General features: G+C 34.9%; 1 pseudogene; it reads left to right on the top strand.

Moving 5' to 3' along the window:
• Nucleotides 1-21225, top strand: part of LOC144373026 (transport and Golgi organization protein 1 homolog) — a 150037-nt pseudogene extending 128812 nt beyond the window's left edge.

Raw genomic sequence — 21225 nt, 5'->3', positions numbered from 1 at the left:
TTCTCTATTCTGTCCCACAATCTCTATGTATTCCTGGGCTTGGACGAGGGTACATGAATTAATTATATAGTCTGCCCTCCCTGTACCCTTCATTGCTCTTCTTTTTCAGTGCTTTCCTGCTTATTCTTGTTCTTTTGAATTGACTATATTCAACTTGACGACAGATTTTTAAAGATCCACAGATGTTCATTTCCTCCCCAAGTTAAATGTCCCCAGTTTCTTCAATTTTTAGCACGTGCTTTTCGGGCTATTCATGATTCTGTTCTTTTCCACAAGTCATGCAACCCTAAAATGTGGCATCCAGAAATGAAGCCACCGGCGTGGGGTGATAATGACATGATTCCTTAGGGTTAGGCTTTTTTAAAAAGAGTGTCATCCACAATTGGAGAAAGTAACAGGACTAGAGTGAGCAGGGAAGGAAAGCCCAGCAGTAGTCTTTTAGAAGGGAGCAGGAGAAGCTTCTCCTCTTCTGTCTGCACTTTTGGGCCAGGTAGGTACCTGGTGTCTCAACACGTTGACAAAAGGGTTTTGCTCTGGGAGGGGCTGGGAGGCCTGACTTTCTCCTTTTTCCTAGTCTCTGCCTATAATCCCCTTCTGCTAGTTCCCTGGCTTCCTCCAGGGCCTTCTAAATCGCCGGTCCTCTCCTAGTTCCGGGGACAGGTGAGCCTCTTTCCTTCTGGAGTCCTTTCATTTGGACTCTTCCGCTTGGCTCTACTGGCGCTGTCCCCCGCCGGGCTCCACAGTTGGTTCTTCCCGCTCCCCGCCACGCCCCTCAGCATCCTCTGTCTGCTCACTGCAGTCCACCCAGGGGCTTTCTCTGATGACGGGTTTCACGTGCCTTGGGCGGAAAGCGCCTGTGGTGGAGGAAGGCAAAGTTCACTCCCAGTACCTGCCCCCTGCGCTGGGTCCTACTGAAGTAGGAAACGGTGAAAGAGAGGGTCCTGTGCTGTTCTGCAGGGAAGCGTCGCTTCCACTCAGCTGTCCCTACACCATGGACTCAGTACCTGCCACTGTGCCTTCTGTCACTGTTTCCCTGGGGGACCCAGAGCTCCTGGGACCCCTGTCGGGTGGCTGAGTTCTGGCAGAGTGGGTGCACTGACTGTCGTGGCGACGGAGAAATGGAGTGTGTCAGGCCCAAGGCAGGCAGGACGTGACTGTATGGTTAAGCGAGACCGGTGAGAGTGTACTTGAGCTTTCCCCACTTGCACTTTTTTTTTGACGGAATAGAGGTGACAACCTCATGGTATGTTCTGAAATGCAGCCAACAATCCAAACAGCTAATGTTACTACAGGTCTTTTCCCTAAGGAGACTGCTGGGGAATTGGGCCCAAGTGACAGTTATCTCCTATTACGTGTAGAGGGCGGTGAAAACAGGGAAGAGTAGGCAGGTGTTTACTGCACTGCCTTTGAGCAACCATTTAAAATTAGGCTCTGAATTTTATAGAAGGATGTTAAATTCAGAGAAGTTTATCTAAGCCAGTTTTCAAGAGTTGTCTGAAATTACATGTCACGTATCTGTATATAAGAGTGGAATGGAAGTAAGATTTAAAATCTTATACATATATCGTCATTGTTTTTATTTGTTGCCATAAAATTAATTAGTTCTTTCATATATTTAAGTTTTGTCTTAAATGAATATTTTAAATTATAAAAACCAGGTTATCTAAGAGAAAAGAATGATCCAGAGGGATTCTAGCCAGGTGTTAGACAATGTGATGATATAGGGCCTGTTACAAACTGGAAATGTATGCTCAATTTAAAATATTTAGATTCGGGCTGGGGTTGTGGTTCAGTAGAGCGCTTGCCTAGCATACATGAGGCACTGGGTTCGATCCTCAGCACCATATAAAAACAAAACAATGTGTCCACCCTAAAACTAAAGATACATAAATAAATATTTTTAAAAAGTATTTAGATTCATTATACTTGAAAACACTGGAAGCAAACAAAAAATATGAGACTGCCAGTATCCTCTCTCTTGAAGAAGCTATTGGAAAATATTGAGGAGGTGGATTTCTGATGAGGAAGTTGGTTTAGAATTGCCATGATTCTTTGTGACTGTTTTGTTATGAATTTAAGGTTTCCCATTTCTTCTAATTTGTCTGTTTAAGCTGTTTACTACATTGCCTGATGATACTCAACCTGGGCCTGATTTTTATGGACTACCATGGAAGCCTGTAGTATTCACTGTTTTCTTTGGGATTGTATCCTTTGTCATTTTCTCTTGGAGGAGAACTGCTCTTGTGAGTAAATTAACTTACTTATACCTTAGCACATAAGCACAAAGATTATTTTATATAGTCACTGCCCCCCCTTTTTTTCTTTTTCAATTGCTAAAACACAAAATAGTGGTTTAAGTCAAACTAACATTATAAAATAATTTAGTGTGGGTGCAGTTGATAGAACTGGTAATTCTTACAGCCATCCTGACCAGTAGTTTCATATGTATCAGAAGTCTTAAAAGTGGGATAAAAGATGGGATAGGTTAGATAAATATCCTTTTATGTAGCATATATGTCTAGTAATCTATCTTAAAGAAATAACTATGCTTTGAAGATTTTGGTAATGTTTTTCAATGGAACAGTGTATTAGATTGAAGACTTAGCACAACATAATTCATTTAGGGGTTATTGTATGTTCGATTAGTGGAATAGTAGGCAGATTTATTTATTTCAAAGCTTTGAGCTACAGAAAATGCTCACAATTAAATGTGAAGTGGGAAAAAAAGCAGAAACTAAGATTTAAATGTTGATGAACTGTATGTTAATATAAACATACAAACAGGGGGAAATGCTGCAAAGAAATACAGTAAAATGAGAAAAAGGAGATGATATAATTTTTCCAGTCTTTTATATAAATTTTTCCCAGATTTTATGATTTGATCATATGTACAGAAAATACCTTTTTATTTGGAAGTATAGATTATGTGTTGTCCAAAAATCCATTAAATGTTTTGTTCATTAAGGTTTTTTTTTTCCTGAGCAGAATTAGTCTATCTCTGTGTATGTGTGTACATATATGTATAAGTGTGTGTGTGTGTGTGTGTGTGTGTATATATATATATATATATATATATATATACACACACACATATATATATATATGCGCTTATACATACTTATGTTTGTACTGTAGGTCATTCTGTTTCATAGTTATTTAACATAATTGGAAGAAAATTATTTTAGGTAAATGGACTTTGCATATGAAAAGCCTAACAGTTAAAGAGGCCAAAAACATTGGATACAAATCTTTTCAAATCTGAGTGTTCTTTTTCTGATTTCTTAATTATTTCAGACATATCATTGTTAAGATAAGTTTCCTCTCCTTGTACAATTGAGTGTAAAATCTCTTAAAAAGTATTCTCTTCTTAAATAGAAGAATTGTTTGCCTGGATTCCTGTGAGGAATTTTCTAATCTCATTGAACTTTTTCTCAGCTAAAAGTAAAAAGGAAATAGAAGGATAAAGAGAAGGGAAAAACATGAAAACATTTTATATTTCTCTCTCTTGTTTCTTTCATTTCAAGAACCCTGGTACCTGTTTCTCTTTTCACTAGGTTATGTGGGATGTGGTTCCTAGCTTGTTGCTCCTCAGTTTCAGCATTTGACTTTAAAACTTTAGTCTCCCTACCTTAGATGACTGCTTTTATGCTACTTCCCATTTTCCTCTGTTGTCATTTTGAGTAAAAGGTTAGCAAGGCTATGACATTAAAGAAATGTTCATTTTTTCTGTGTTGGAGTTTTCTGAATGCAATTTCCTGTTACGAAGATCCCCTGGATGATCCGTGGACACATCTGAATATCCCATCACCATTTATAACATTTGAAAGGACAAGTAATATGCTAAGTTACAAAGAAATTTAGTGATGTTTTAAAAAAATTTCTGCTTAGGTTTTATTATCAGGTAGTTTATTGCTGTTTTTTGGAAACGATTGTTTTTGTCCTTTCCAGAATATGTTAATTGTCATTTTTCTTATTGCTTGTGCATTTTCTTCAAGCAGTCTTTCCTTTCAGATTTCTTGCTATATATTTAGTGGTTTGCAGAAATAAGATGATGTAGCCTCTTAGTTTCTAAATTCAGCCAATAGCCAAATTTAAATTGGAGTTCTAAGATGTTTTCTGGTGAGTGAAAGTGGCATATCTTAGTACAAAGATTATGCATTTAATATTGTTTCCTCAGATTTCTTTTGAATAGTCATTGTTTCTAGGCTTTATCCTGGTTATTTAGAATTGTCAAGTAAATGATTTTGAGTATACACACACACACACACACACACACACACACACACACACATACACACATCTTTGCTGTGAAATAAGGTACATATCTTAGTGTTTTTATGTCAGAGGCTATTTATGAAATATCACTACCAATTAAATTTAAAAGGCTTGTTAACCTTTACTTATTTTTAATCCTATAAATTATTATCCTGAACCAGAATGTTATTAAATTCTCACTTGGTTATGATTCTGACTGTTGTTTTAGGAATGCTGTTTCTATTGAGCAGATGTTTGACATCAAATTTAATCTTTTTTCTCTCTTCTAGGTAAAAGATAGAGTATATCAAGGTAAATTTTTAGGTTTCTTAAACTTGTAATAACCCTTTGTATTGGTGTTTGATGTGTGTTTTATGTATGTTAGAAGTAGATTCAGTGACTTTTAATGTCTATTATCTTTTTTACCTCCTGAAAATTTTACTATTCCTAGGTTGCTAGCATGGATAATAGAGTAGATGATGATGGTTCCAACTCTGAGATAGGAGATAAAGAGGAGGAACAAATTGTGGATAGGGAGATAATGATAAGTTTTAATTTGGGGAAGATTAACTTTGAATATTGATGTAATGCAGATGTATTACATTTGAAGAGTATTTCTATGCTAATGATTTAATCATGCATTAAGTAATTGAGTAGATAATTTGAAGAATGGTAATGTGAATCAGTATGTTTTCATTTCTGTTTTTCTTTGCAAAGAATTAAATGATTCCATTTTTGGAAAAGAAAGTGTTTTGAGAAGGGGGGAATATCAAGCTACAACACTTTACTGTATTTCCCATCTGTGAAATAAGCTTAAATTGAAATATCATTTTGGATGAGAGGGGTTCCTGGGATTGAACTCTGGGGCACTCTACTGAGCCACATCGCCAACCCCCTATATTTAGAGACCAAGTCTCACTTAGTTGCTTAGTATCTCGCTCTTGCTGAGGCTGGCTTTGAACTTGGAATCCTTCTAGCTCAGCCTCCTGAGCCACTGGGATTACAGGTGTGCACCACTGCACCCAGCAAAATATCATTGTTCTTATATTTTTCTTAAATTCTAATAATTTTTATACTCTTATTGCTAATAAGCATAGATTGCTTTTTAAAAGCATAATAGTTATGCTAAGAAGTATTTCCTCATAGTACCATATAACATGTCTTTGCTTTTAGTAGATTGAGTAATTGAATTTCATTTAGTGATTGTAATAATCTTGTGTATTTCCCCCTTTTAGTCAATGAACAGCAAATTTCCAAAAAGGTGAACAATTTCATGAAAGAAAATGAAGAACTAATGCAGAAATTGTCAAATTATGAACAGAAGGTATAATTATTTTTTTCTTTCTTTCTCCCTTGGTTCTAGCTTGAATCATTCCTACCTGTTTTAATTTAAAAATCATATTTTAAAATTTTTGTTTTATTATTTCCTACAAATCATCCAAATTCTAAACAGTCATATGTATTAAGTACTGCTTTCTTCTGGAGAAAGGGTCACTTGTCTGGAAGTAACTTGTATGGTAGCACTATAATTTGTGTATCTTAATTCTGAATGCTTTATTTACATAGATGAAGGAATCAAAGAAACAGGTCCAAGAGACCATGAAACAAAATATGATTCTTTCTGATGAAGCAACTAATTATAAGGTAAAAATCCCTTCTTTGGGGGGAATTACATTCTAAACTCAAAAGTAAATGTAATGAGTGAGTAATCTTGACACCTTTTTTTTCCAGGATAAAATGAAGCTTCTTGAAAAAGCTAAAGAACTTCTGGATGAGGGAGCTAAAAGTCTTCATGTTATGTTAGAATCTGAGAGAGAACAGAAAGCTAAGAATCAGGACTTGGTAAGAGTTTTGCTGCTAAGTATTACTGCAATTTGGCTTTTGAAATATTTTGTAAAATTGGTTAAGTTGAACTTAGTCCAGCTGTTAACTAAAGTAAGATTAGGAGTCAAGGAAGTTGAACCCACTTCTGCCCATTTTGTGGAACTTTTAAGTACTGATACAACAACTTAAAAAATTTTTACTTACATATTTCATTTTCAATTTCTATAAGTTTCTGTAATTACATAAAAGTTGCAAAAGATGGTAGAGAGTGTGTTCTGAAATATCCTACCCCCAAGTAAGCTTGATCACCTAGCTGAGGTAGTATTTATCAGATTTCTCCACTGTAAAAATTCTTTCCAATCCTTTTCATATTGTATTCTTTGGAAGTTACCATGCACAGCCCACAGTTAAAGTATGAAGAGTTACAAGCTCAGGATGCAGCTCATGGTAGAGCACTTGCCTAGCATGCATGAGGCCCAGGATTCAATCCCAGGCATTGCAAACAAAGATTGCAGATTTATGTCCACTTCCTTAAGGAGCAAGTATCTTTATAATTTTTTTGGAATTCTTCTGTATGTGAGATTAGTCTATTCTTCCTTAAATTTTATCATTTTTTACTTATGATAAGAAAATTTTAAAAATGATCTTGGGAAATTTTTTTCTCTATCACTAGAAAAAAAATTACTAATTTGAACTGGTTTACTTGAAACAGTAATTAATTAGTTAATTTTCTATGCTTTAAAACATTTTATTTACTTATTGCATTATGATTTTCTATACTTTGAACTTTTTTTCTGGTTATCTCATAAACAGTAAGGTTGTGGATGCCATGAAATATTTATGACTTCATTTTTCCCTCATCTCTTTCAGTTTTTGATTTTTTGCTTAGTCCAAAGCTGGATCCCCTGCATTTACCTGAAATGTAATGGGATGGCTTGACAAAAATTTTGTTGTGTTTATCTTTTTTAGTATATATATGTATGTGTACGTACACACACACACACACACACACACACACACACACACACACATATATATCAGTATTTCTACTGAAATCCTAATGCATATTTTGTGTTCTGTTTTCACCTGGCAGATAATGGAAAATAAGAAATCTATAGAGAAGCTTAAAGATGTCATTTCAGTAAATACTTCTGAACTTTCAGAGGTAAAGCTGCCAACTATTGCTAACGGATATTAGTACTACATCTTAGTTTTGTTGCGGACCAAAAATTTGAGGTGTGCTAAAATGTGCAAAAAATGAGAACTATATGATGTCTTGTTTGGGAAAGTATAACTTTGTTTCTTCTTTGGAATTAATTCACTAACTGTAGTGTTTTTCATTAGCTTCAAATTCTCCTTACTGAAGCTAAGCTTCGTGAAGAGAAGGTGAAGTTGAAATGCTGTCAGCTTCAGAAAGAAAATACCATGCTTAAGAAGGAGAAAGAGCAGGTAAAGAAAATTTGATGTCATACATAATGTAAACTAGAGAAGTGAATATCATTATCTTGTATCTTTCCTGGATCTGTTTCTGAGGTAAGGAATTTTCATGTAGGACCTTTTCTAGATATGCAAAGTTTAAACAATGCTCCCCAAATTGAGTGCATATATATGGTCTCCATCTGTTTTGGATTTTTGGATTATTGCTTTTCTTATCAAATGTCAATCAGTTATTAACTTGCATAGCCTCAAAGAAACTTTTTAAACCAGAAAATTAAGTATTTTATGATCCTCTTTTGAATAGTTACTGATTCACCGGCCAAGGGAAGATTACATGATAAGGAATCTAAATTTAGGAGACAGTCATATGTGCCCAGCCATTCCTGCTGGAGATAAATTATTTGAATTGGCAGCAATTTTCTGGGGAATGCAATAAACAGGCTCAACTTCCTGATAGCTCTGATGTTCTTACTGCAGCTGTGAGAGTTGGGGCCACTCTGCCCTCTTCCTTAACCAAGGTCTCAACCCCCTCGATTGAGGCAGGCCACCGAGGAGTATGGCTCTCTATTTCTTTGTCTAAGTCTTGTAGTCCTGATATATCCAGTGCAGAAACCCCTCCCTAACCCATGGGAATTCATGTGTTTTGACTTTTCAGTTGCAGCAGGAAGTAAAAGACTGGAGTACATCACACGCTGAGCTCAGTGAACAAATGAAATCATTTGAGAAGACCCAGAAAGATTTACAAGTAGTTCTTAGTCAAAAAGATGATACTATTAATGTAAGTTTATACTCCAAATACATGTTTCATCTCATGAATTCTCCTGAAATCTTCTGAATTAAAATCCAGAGTCTTCCAACCTTTTGCTTCTTTTCTAGGCTTTGACTAATCACATTACACAGTTGAATCGGTTTCAATGTGAATCTGAATCTGAGGATCAAAGTCGAGATGAGTCAGATGAATTAACCAATGGAGAGTTAGCAGGTAAGATCAGTCTCAGGGAGGTTGAATCCTTTTTTGCTTTCCTGTCTTTAATTAAGTATACAGATGCCACTTTTCAGCTGGCTTAATTTTTTCTTAAGCTTCAGGGTTGTAGACACATATCACTGGATCTATAGATATGTCTGTTGCATTGGCAGAGGTGGGTTGTTGGGGTATAATGTAGCAATAGGCATGTGAAGAACACTGACTTTTTCTATCCTATTGAAAACTAGTAAGTACACTGCAGCTACAATAGTCATATCCTATACCTCTAAGTATTGAACATTGTACAGTAAGAGAAATTTATTTCTTAACTTATGCAGATGATACTTGATTTTGATACTCATCATCTCTATGGCTCTGTGGTTTTAAGGTCCACAGTCAGTCCGGAGGCAGTTGGAACCATAAACTAAGGCTGTGAGAACAGAGGCTAGAGACTATCAGAAAGCTAGAGAGGGAGTGTAACAGTGTTTACTGATGAGGAAAATATTTCCAGATATTTTCTCCCAAGTTGGATATTGCTTACATAGCAAGTATTTCAAACCACACCTGGTAGTAGATTCAGGGAGAAAATAGAGGATTGAATCTTTCTAAACAAGACACTTATTGCCCAGGTGAAGATAGATCTGAGAGAGAAGAAAAGCTTTTATCTTACAAGAATAGCATAGATAACATTTTAGTTGTGCAAACTAGAAATTCACCTTTTTTTTAAGACAGACACAGTACTTTTATTTATTTTTATGCTGAGGATCAAACTCAGTGCCTCACACATGCTAGGTGAGCACTCTACCACTGAGCCACAACCCCAGTCTGAAATTCACCTCTCTCTCTTTTTTTTTTAAATCTAAGCTTGCAATTCTCTTAAAAGTCATTAGTCTAATCAGTATAATTATTTAATTGATTTTTTTCTTCCAGTGTTTGAACACAATCATTCTTTAGTTTAGGGAAGTTAGGAGAATATAGAGTTAAAAGTAAGGAAAGAAAAAGCTAAAGTCTTTTGTTTTTTAGGTGATCGGAACGAGAAGATCAAAGATCAAATTAAGCAGATGATGGATGTCTCTCAGGTATAGTTCTTTGTAAGAGTCCCATAGTACCTGTGAATTCTTCCTGTGCCTCACTTTTAAGAATACCTCTCTTTTCTGCAATTTTTAGACAAAAACTACAATATCAGTAGTTGAAGAGGATCTAAAACTTTTACAACTTAAGCTAAGAGCCTCGATGTCCACAAAATGTAATCTAGAAGGTGGGTTCTTCTTGAGAAGAAATTGCCATGTTGGAAAGACTTAAAAATTTATTGGAAAGATAAAGAATGGCTTCTTGCTTTCATGCTTTTTACTTTTCTTGGCACTACTCCCTCAAACAAGTTCTTAAGTCCTTGTACACATATAGAGATAAGCTGTTTTATTCTTTACAGACCAAATAAAGAAATTAGAAAGTGACTGCAATTCACTACGGTCTTCTAAAGTTGGACTGGAAGAGGAATGCAAAACTCTTAGGCAGAAAGTGGAGATTTTAAATGAACTCTACCAGCAAAATGAGATGGCACTAAAAAAGTAAGATTTCCATTGTTTGTTATTGTTATCATTGTGTGAACTAACAGATAATTTTATCTAGTAGAGATTTGTCTTTTTTCCTTTGTGTTTTGTTTCCTATAAGTTGCATTTTTCTTTCCATCATCAGTCTTAAGAGTCCTGAGGTAGTTGGAACCATAAACTAAGGCTGTGAGGACATCGTAATCAATTGTCAAATTCATATGAAGGCAAGAAGTGGTAAACTGGTATTAACAGTTACTGATGTGGAAATACCTCTCAAAGATCTAGACCCTTTCTATGATCCCACTATTTATTTTAATTTCCTTTCATTGTGATTAGTTATGTAATTCTAATATTTTGAACTTGTATCTCTAACTCTGGACCTTTAAAAATACTGAGTGTTTTGGAATGACATGTTTTAGTAGAATAAAAACTTCAAAAAGGAATAATATTTACTTATTGATGGTACAAGTTTTGGACTTGAGTATCTCAGATGTTCACACTAAAAATTGAACTGTGGAAAGGATTTTAGGAGTTACGATTACAGAAGTACTTGTTTGTAGTATATATTTATATATTAATCTTCTCAGTGTGGAGCTAGTTATTTTTTGGAAGTTCATTTGAAATTTTTAATCCACAAAAATACTTGAATTCTCTAAAAATAGTTTTTTTGTGTGTCAGATTTTATTTGTTTGCACCTGATTTATTAACAAGATATATATATATATATATATATATATATATATACAGACCTTCTTATAGACTTAACTACAGACCTTCTTATAGACTTAACTACAGACCTTCTTATAGACTTAACTATTTTTAGGTATTTTGACTTCTGTTGCCTAATTAATGCATTAAATATTGAAACCTTTCCATTAACTTTTCTAAAATTCTGTGATCTCCAAGCGACCTTTTTAGAATCTCAAATTTTTGTTCAGGCCAGTTCTAAATGCCTGGCCTGTTTCAAAGAAACATTTCTCATTTTATCACTTTTTTTTTCAAAAGAACACTTGTTTTCTCTGTCCCTACAAGTAATATGAATGACCTAAATGGCAATTAATTTTCTTTGTAATGCAGTTAAATTGTAGCACTATTTTCCTCAACTCCTCCAAAATTCATTCAGTCATCATCTGTGGTTTGTACTCTTTTTTTCTCATTCCCAGGTACTATGTTAGTTCATGCCTGTGTCATCTTTTCTGTTTCTAACCTAGGTCATCTGTCTTCATTCTCCATTATTTATATTTTTATATAATTTATTTCAAATTCTTAGTAATTTTCTCTATAGCCACTTGAGTGGACTTTCTAAAATATAAGTCTGTCCATGTCAATATGTGCCTGTGGTTTATGAAGAATTTGCTTTCTATTTGATGACCTGTTCTTTTTTTCTTCCTTGTATCTTTTTAATAGTTTAAATATTTTTAATTATTTTCCTCATCACCTGTATAAGCTTGATGTAATCATAAATTATAATGGAATTATAATTATATAATTATAATTATAATTTTATTCATCTTCTCATAATTTAAAGGCCTTGGTATATATTCTGGATTTAATAAAAACCTGATAGAGATTAATAGGTTTATTACTTGTTTTTATGGGCTTTAAGTAGCTCCTGAATCAGATAACTGTTGTGGCATCATATGTTAGTACTTCATATACTGTGAACTCCACAAGACATTCATTCAATTTATACACATATTTAAAGTTTCTGTAGTTCTGCATTCTACACTGTTGGTTTCTTATTTGAAATTATTTTCATTCTATTTGAACATTGTCCTTTAATGATAGATTTGATTAGTGTATCAAAGTAGTACAAGGATAAACAGAGAATAGTATTTTATCCACTAAATATTGCTACCTTTATAATCTGTATTAGGTTGACATGAACTTCATGATTAGAGTTAAAACCAGTTTCCATTTTTAAAGGATCTTTCTTTTGGCTACTGAATTTTGACTGTTACTTAGTTTTAGCAATTTGAAAATATCCAATTAATTACCATCTGTTTTAATTTAAGGAGTCCATTATCATTGTTGTTTGGTCTTATCTCCCTCCCCTAGTTCCTGTAGTCATTTCTCTCTTTTTTTAACAGTTGTATTGGGAAGTGCCTAGGTGTAGTTTTCCCCACCCCACCCACTTTTTCCTCTTGCAGTTATGTTGCTTGGGACCATTAAACATTTCTTGAATTTTCGAGTCTTTTTCTAAATGTTGATTTTACCTCATTCTCTCTTCTGATTATAATAATGCATATTAGAATTTGATTTCCCCTGCCTCCTACATTCTGGATTTACTTCTTCTGGATATTTTCTTCTGACCTGTCTTAAAAGCGGTAGGATTTATTTTACTTCCCAAATCTGATGTTAAAATCATTCATTGAGTTTAGGATTTTAAAAAGTTCAGGGTTTAAAATATTATTTTAGTTGTAGATGGACATAATATTTTATTTTATTTTTTATAGGATTTTTTTAAGAGAGAGAGAAAGATAATTTTAATATTTATTTTTTAGTTTTTGGCGGACACAACATCTTTGTTTGTATGTGGTGCTGAGGATTGAACCCGGGCTGCACACATGCCAGACGAGCACCTTACTGCTTGAGCCACATCCCCAGCCCGACACAATATTTTATTTATTTTATGTGGTGTTGAGGACTGATCCCAGTGCCCCACACATGTGGGGCACGTGCTTCACCACTGAGCCACAACCCCAGTCCTATTTCAGTACTACAGCTCAAACCCAGGACCTTGAGCCATGTGCTCTACTATTGAGCTACCTCCCCAGACTCCTTGCTCTTTCTCATAAGGGACTAGTGTCTTACTGCTTTCCAAGCTATCTTTAATCTCATCATTCTGCCTCTGCCTCCAAGTATCTTCAACTGTATGTAGATCACCACACCCAACTATTTCTTGGTTTTATAGTTTCTAATCCTTTGACAAAATTCATAATCTTTTTTTTCCTCTTTTGTGGTGCTGGGGTTTGAACTCAGAGCCTTGTGCATGCAAGACAGCACTCTACCAACTAAACTATATTCCCAGACCTGAAATTCATAATCTTGACTTTACTTTTTTGACTATATAAAGCACAGTGATTTTAAAACATGTGCGGTTAACCCCATTAGGTGGTTTCCTTTTCTGTGGGATTTTTTCTCACAGAATTTTGTCTTATGGAGTGCCTGGTCAGTTTTGATTGGCTAACATTGTTGTGATAATTATACATGAAATTTGAGGACTAAGATGAAGTTATCTTCTTATAGAAAAGTGTTGAGGTTACTTGAGTAAGATTGTCACTTCAAACTTAGTCAGCAATTAAGATAATTCAAAAATGACTTGTCTTTTCAATGTTTCAGTATTGTTACTTTTGGATTTTTTGCCTGTTCATCACTTAAGTGTGCAGTACTTTCTAATCTAAACTCAAAGGCTAGGGCTTTTATTAAGGGTCCCTTTATTTGTAGCCCCAAACACTTCTTTTTTCCTCTAAGCCCAGGAATTTGATGAAGGCTTAGTTCAGACTCATTATATCTTTGTGTTATCTTCAATATGTGGGTAAACCTAGGAGAAAAGTACCTTAAAGTGCCAGCTTTACTTGTAATTCTGAGATTCCTTTTTCTAATGGATCTTGGCCACATACATATATCTTCACTGCCTTTTTAGCTTGTATCCTTTCAAACACAATTTTATATTCTTATAAAGATGTTTTGATTGTTCTTAGTGCTCTCAGACTAACTCTTTGGTAATTGGAAACAAAATTCTCTCTGTCCTTCAAGATTCAGTTTTCTCCATATTCCTTCTTAAGCCAGTGGGGAAAATTATTATATTCCTTTAGGCGTCATTTATACCTGAAACAGTGAGCTCTTTTATTCTTTAGCATCTTACAAGGTAACTAGTATATTATAGCCACTCATAAAATACTTGCTGAAGAATTAAATGAGAAGCTATATAAGAATATATAATCCCCTTTTTCTATTTGGTATCAATAATTCTTTTTTACTATAGTTCTTCTGATTTATGGAAAATTAAGTTTCAAGTTAATTATCTTTTGAATTGGAACTATGGCTAAAGTAGTACAAGGATAGCAGAAAATAGTATTTTTAAAATCATTAAATGTGGCTACCTTTGTCTCAGTAGATGAACATCTTGAGTTTCATGATCAGAGTTAAAACTTGTCAGTAGATAATACTCTGATCGTGGGTCAGTTTGGCTTCTTTTTCTGGTTGACAGACATTATCAAAACTCAGATTTGTCTTTTTGCTTAATTGCAATTCTTTTGAAATATATATCTAAAGTGTGAAAAATGTTCTGTGGCTAATTGCATAGCTAAAAGACATATTCTAGAAGATTTTTTCTTTGATTGACTATATCTTTATTATGGTACCAGTCTTGGATTGAGAAAAGAGTTCCTCCATGACAAAGATATACTTAGTGTCCTACCCATGGCAGAAACGAGAAAAGAATTATCCCTTGCTTTATCCTAATATGTTTAATTATGTTTGGTTTATCAGTCCTGATCTTCCACATTGAAGTAAAGTGAGTTTTTATTATCTTACACACAGGAGACTTGCCCTTGGGGCACATGTTGTTTTCACATTTATTTTATTTACTGGTAAATAGAGAATTAAGAGGAAAAATTAGAAAATGTAAGTGATTTGCCAGAGTTTGATTTACGAAATTGCAGGTTTGAATTCCTATTTTATGTGCCTAAGCATTTTATAGAATTGTGGGAAGTGATATTCACAGAGAGAAACTTTTGATTTGATAACTGGCTTTATTTTAGGAAAGTGAGCCAAGAAGAATATGAGAGACTAGAAAAAGAGCAGCAGCTGTCAGCTGCAGATGAAAAGGTGGTTTCCGCTGTACAGGAAGTTAAAAATTACAAGTGAGTTCAGTTTCTAAAGGAGGGTGTCAATGTCTAATAAACTAGTGGTGGCTTTCTTTTTTAATCTTTTTTTACATTATGTAGATAGAAGAAAATAGCATGGAAGTATAAATAACGAGAGGATATGAATACATTCAATTCACACAGGAGAAAAAATAAATTTCAACTTTACAAATGAAAAATGTTAACAAAAATTTACTTATACCCAATGGGCAAGACCATAGGGAACTTGGTCAATGCAAACAGTTCTGGGGGTTTTGTATGTTGTAGTAATTCTTTAAGAAATCAGTTTGCTGTGTGATGTATCAAGACCCACAAAAGTGTGGCATTTGATAGACCTTGGAAATCTTTTATGGATAAAATTTGAAAAAAAGAAAAAAAGTTTTAAGGAGGAAGATATTTCTAGCAGAATTACTTGAGAACACACTGATGAACAGTTAAGGAAATTATAATTTATCATTCAGAATCTCTAGCAATTAAATGATAAAGAAGTATTAGTATTGGGTCTTTATTTTATTTTATTTATTTATTTATTTATTTTTGGTGCTTTACTACTAAGCTACATCCTTAGACCTTTTTTTTTTTTTTTTACTTTGAGACAGGGTCTCAGTTGCATAGGTTCCCACTTAATTGCTGAGACTGACCTCGAACTTGTGATCCTCCTGCCTCAGCTTCCCAATCATTGGGATTACTGGCATGTGGCATTGCACCTGGCCTGTAGTATTAGTTTTGATCACACTGGATTCATATAACTATAGAAATGTTTTTCTTATGTATGATAAAGTCTTTAAAAGTATAGCTGATGGAATAAAGGGAAAATGGTCAGAAATGTTTCAAATGTTATTCAATTGTTGTAATTCTTAGGCGGAGAATTGAAGAGATGGAAGAAGCATTACAGAAAACCAAGCACTCGTTTAAGAACCAGGTAGTAATTAATACTGTCCTGTAGTTGCAGAATTTCTTGATATCTAATACAGACAACTATAGGCTATTATAATGAGTCCCTAAAAACATATTTTTTAATGTATTGTCTTTTTCAGATTGCTATGCATGAGAAGAAAGCTCATGATAATTGGGTAAGATTTTTTCCCCCTTTTCTTTATTTTGTGCATAGCCTACTGATACTGAATTTGAATATTTTCTCTTTAATAGCTCAAAGCTCGTTCTGCAGAAAGAGCTATAGCTGAAGAGAAAAGGGAAGTTGCTAATTTGAGACAGAAGTATGTGATTTTGGTATCTTCCTATATGTTTTATAGTGTTTTAAGGTTATGCTAGATATTATCTATGAAGGAATAGATTGCTGTTTCATAATTCAGTCCATTCTTTCTCAATATTCAAGACTATTGGAAATGACCCAAAAGATCGCAGTGCGTCAAGATGAACCCGGGATTGTAAAACCTATGCTGGGAAGACCAGATTTACAAAATCCTCCTCAGAGAGGTAGGGGGCACTTTGTAAAAGGAGCTATTTTATTTCTTGGTGCAGAATGTATGTAAATTACTTTTTATTTCTGTGTGTAATGGTTATGAAATAATCTGAATGATTTGCTAAAGCAGGAGGTGAGGGTTGGTGTCAGGGAGAAGGCTGCCTTAAAGTAGTAAGGTCTTTAGGTCCACTGAGCCATAATGGCTCTTTTGGTCCATCCCCCATGAGTGGTGGAGAATGTTCCCCTCCACTGACAGCAGAGCCAGCTGGGAGACCTCCTTCTGCTACTCTTAATCAAAAAGATATGCCTAGAAACGGATTTGGTGAGCATTCACATGTTGCTTTATAGTAAACTGCTTCAAGGTTTTTTTTTTCCCCTTTTGAATATTCTAATGAAAACATTGAATTTGGGCCTGTACAATATATAGAACATAATTTCTTACTTTATCTTAGTGAATGTTTTCTGGAAAATCTGTTCTAGAATAGAAAACATTTTTTTTTTTCCTGGAGGTCCCTGTATTGTTTTTTTCTTTTAAATTTTACACTGCGAAGTGTAAACCTTTATCTTTAAATTAAATCTCTATGGTGTTCCTTTCCCAAATATTATAAAAGTAGCCTTAAACTTTATGTAGCATACATATTTCCAACATGAAATACTGAATCTTATTTCAAATTCTAAATAGGACTGTAGTCTTGGTAAGATTGGAAGTCAGGTTATACAGACTAAAGAAAAGCCAGCCTACACATACTTTAAGTCTATAGCTTAAAGTTTAGGACCAGTACTTATTAATCTCCTGTTCTATCAACCCAAGGCAGTTCTTTATTTTACTTAAGTCTCTTCATAAATTGTGATTTATGTATTGGGCAACCCATTTAAAAAATATTTTTAATTGTAGATGGACATGATATCTTTATTTATTTTTTAAATGTGTGCTGAGAATCAAACCCAGTGCCTCACACATGCTAGGCAAACACTCTACAACTGAGCTATGACACCAACCCCTGGGCAACCCATTTTTCATGTTGCTTTCTAGTTATTGTTGAACCCTGACCTGTCCACCAGTGGTTTATTTCTTCTGAAAAATACATACAAAGGCTCTGATCTTTCTTTCCCAAGGTCAATGGATGGACCTTTACCTCGTACTGGTCTTCTGAGGCATCTGGGAAACCCGTTGCCTCTGGTAAAGGGACCAAGTAATTTCAAAGAATCTGTAATTGTGGATGGAGGATTTTTATTCTTTTCATGTTAGAATAGTCTGAATCCATTCTTTGATCTCTAACAGACTCAGGATGTGGTCCAGCTCACATGAACAGCAGCTCCAAAAGTTCTTCTCCAGCTAAGGTGACGAATGAGGGCAAGGTAAGTTCTGTAGTTACTGTGAATCATGTGGTCATGCAGGAACATGTAGCTTTCCTACAGTACTTGCTCTTTGCTTTATCCTTCTTTGTGTTCTATTTGTACTATCCCATTTGTTTTTTAAAAAGCAAACTGTTCCCCAAGAACCTGAGACCCCCTCAGTCTCCACCCTTACTTCTTTGACTGAGCATCCAGTTGGAGTAAGTACTTAGAGGTTGAGAACTGAATTGGGTTTTATTCTGTGCATTTATGGGAAGGATATTCAGAACATGACACTGATCTTGTTTGCTTTAAACTGCATGCAATATTGAGCTTACTTTTCTCTTTAACTTGGGAATGTTGCTTAAGTGTGTACAACTATAATGAACTACAGAATGTGAAAAGTTATCACTCTAACTTTATATGGTGTTTTGTGTTGAATGTTCTAAGGCAAAGTAAATTCATTATAAATTATATAATTCATCATTTTTATTTTTGTTTGGAAGAATGTTATTTAAGAATTCCTCCATTTGTGCAAACCCTATTTTGAGTGATTTGAATTAGATTGGTATCAGATTTTCTGTGAAACAATGATCATCTGAAATGACCTCTTGAGCCAGTCCCAAGAAATGGTCTCATTTGTTCACATAAGTGTATTCTCTTGTAACTGTGTTGCTATTATATCTAGTAGGTCTTCTGCAGCTCTATAATAAAATAAATTTTTAATTGTTTAGTTTCAAACCCACTACTCATAGGAAATGATAAATCAATATCTCAAATGGTGTACAGTAAATGAAAGTAAATATTAAAGGCTTGTCTTCCTAATTTGTGTATATAGCACTGTGATGGAAAATACTTCTCAAGTTCCAGTGTACATATATTCCAGGAATATACATCTCTGGAGAAGTCTAAGGGCAGCTTAGATAAGACCCCAAACCCCTTTGTAGTAGAAGATTTAAAAGAGAGCAAAGACCCATTGTTAGAGAGGAATAGAGGTGGGAAAAGCATGGCTTGGAGGCAAACCTGGGATTGAGTTCTTTAATATGCAGTGTGGCCTTCAACAAATTATGATATCCCATTTGCTTTTGTTCCCTCTTATTTAAAACAAGACAGTCTACTTAAAGATCTCAGAGGTTGAATAATATATGAAAGACTTACTGAAGATATAGTAGAATAGTAGCTATTATTACATGAGTAGAGAATGGATTTTTCATTTTATTCTGTTCATTCTTAATATGGAAGTAATGAGCTATTGTGATGAAAGGGAAGTGATGGGGATGGGGGGACACCCTTTGAAATAGATTGTAGTGAATACAGCATGACATACTGGTCAGAAATCACCTCTGTTAATAACCCCTGCCAGTCCTCTTGCCTTTCCCTTTCCTGTGCAGATATAATCAGTAACAAACTGCTCCCTCTTGTGGCATCCTTCCAACTTCTGTAAGCTGTCAGTGGGAATACACAGGAGGGGTGGGTAGAGTTTTGTTGCACTGATGGTGTTCTCTGGACAGGTTTTGGGTTTTAGCTTTTATAGGTATTGGTACTTTGTCTTAATACATAGGAATTTTAAAACTTTTAACTGCTTTCAAATCTTAAATTACAGGTTCATATGGCTATGAAGGGGCCCCTTCCTTTCTCAGGGGTACCCTTCATGGGACCCCCGATGGGACGGCCTCCACCACCTCCCATTTGGTATGGACCGCCACTTCAGCTCGGTGGGCCTTTTGGGCCTCGGCCAATTCCTCCACCATTTGGTATGATGATCTGAACAGTAGTGATTGACTTATAAATCACATTCATCTTCCACTTCTATTGCTTGCTAAAACAGTTGGTTGCTATCTCAGGTCTTAACAATGAAAGGATAAAGCTGAGTACATTTTAACTTTTCCTCCAGTTTTCTGGGACATATGGGACACTACATAATCTTATACTGAGATAGACAATAGCTATCTCTCATAGACAAGGATAAGGGGCTATATACAGAAAAGCCAGAAATATTACTTCTGCAGATGTTTGTTGAAAATCTGTTGATATGCACTGCAATAGATGGAAAGGTGGATGAGACGCATGCCATAACTTAAAATTTTGTCACAGATATGAAAATCCTATAACATAAAGTTTGTAATCACCCATAATGGAAGCATAAGCAGTAGGTTATAGAATATAGAAAAGGAAAAGTCAAACCCTCCTTACCTTGAAAAAAGTCAGAGGGAAGTGTTAAAGAGGATTTAACAATTACCTAATAAATGTTCCTGGTTTAATTAGGTGGCTGTGGAAGGCCTTTTCCAGGAGGGCATGCGTGCACCTTGATTCTGATGGCATGTGTAAAGTCCATGCTGAAATACTTCATGAATTTTTAATGGATACAGTAATAGATAGTGAGATTTCCTTTTATCAAAATTTCTTTGATGTAGTAAAGTTCTTATTTCATAATCTATCATCTTGTCATGGTAATACTTCCAAATATAAATGGAGCTCTTGTGAGATAGAAATAATTCTGCAATTATATAGTAGGGAAAGAAAAAAGACAAGCCTGGAGCTAGGTAGAGCCATGTTAAATCCTTAATATGTTGCTTCATGGCTGGTTGGTCAAAGGCTATAACCTAAACTTGTTCCATCTCAGTTTGCCTCATCTGGCAAGTCAGGATGTTCACCAGCTGATGTTCTAGGCTTGGGAGAAATTAAAGACTATATTAACATACTTGAAATCACCCTAGTTCAGAAATTTCTGGTATTTACATAACTTCCTTTTTATTTTCCAGGTCCTGGTATGCGTCCACCAATAGGCTTCAGAGAATATGCACCAGGTGTTACACCTGGAAAATGGGATTTGCCTTTTGACCCTCGTGATTTTTTTCCAGGACCTGCACCAGCACCATTTAGACCTTTAGGCTCATTTGGCCCAAGAGAGTACTTCATTCCTGGTGCCCCATTACCACCTCCAACTCATGGTCCCCAAGACTATGGGCCACCACCTGCTGCAAAAGACTTAATGCCTTCAGGCTTTAAAGATGAAACTCCACCTAATTCTCAAGAGTAGTGAGGGCTGTTCACAGGCCTTAAAAACAGGGCCCATAAAATTAACCTCTGACACTTAGTCAGAGTTAAAGGATTATTGGCTTCAAAATATAAAAGTTTATTTTAAATGGTTTATGTTTTCAGAATGAAGCTGCCTTGGTGCAGTATACATTTTGAGCCAAAATATTTTCCCCCTAAATATCCCCCACTTAAGCTAGAGTATCCTTCCAATTTAAAAATGTGCAATAAGGAATACCTTTGTTTTAGTTAATGTAGCATATACAATTGCTAAATGATTTAGAATGTCATAATTATGGACATTTCCTGTGGAAATGCTTTAAGAACATGTATTTCCATTATCCTATTATTAGTGTATTCCAGTTGATAACAGAGAAATGGTGTTTTATAAGCTTGATATTTTTTCTCTTTCAATATCTGGTCGCAGAGACTGTTGGGCTAAAAATGTTTACTCAAAGATCATAAACATCATTTTCCTTCTTGCTGAAGTTCTTTGTTGTAATAGTTCATAAAAATTGTTTATTAATATTT

Source organism: Ictidomys tridecemlineatus, unplaced genomic scaffold, assembly GCF_052094955.1.
Source record: "Ictidomys tridecemlineatus isolate mIctTri1 unplaced genomic scaffold, mIctTri1.hap1 Scaffold_214, whole genome shotgun sequence".
In the NCBI taxonomy this organism is placed as follows: Eukaryota; Metazoa; Chordata; class Mammalia; order Rodentia; family Sciuridae; genus Ictidomys; species Ictidomys tridecemlineatus.
Note: the sequence above shows the minus strand (reverse complement) of the source record. Positions and strands in the feature narration are given on the sequence as shown.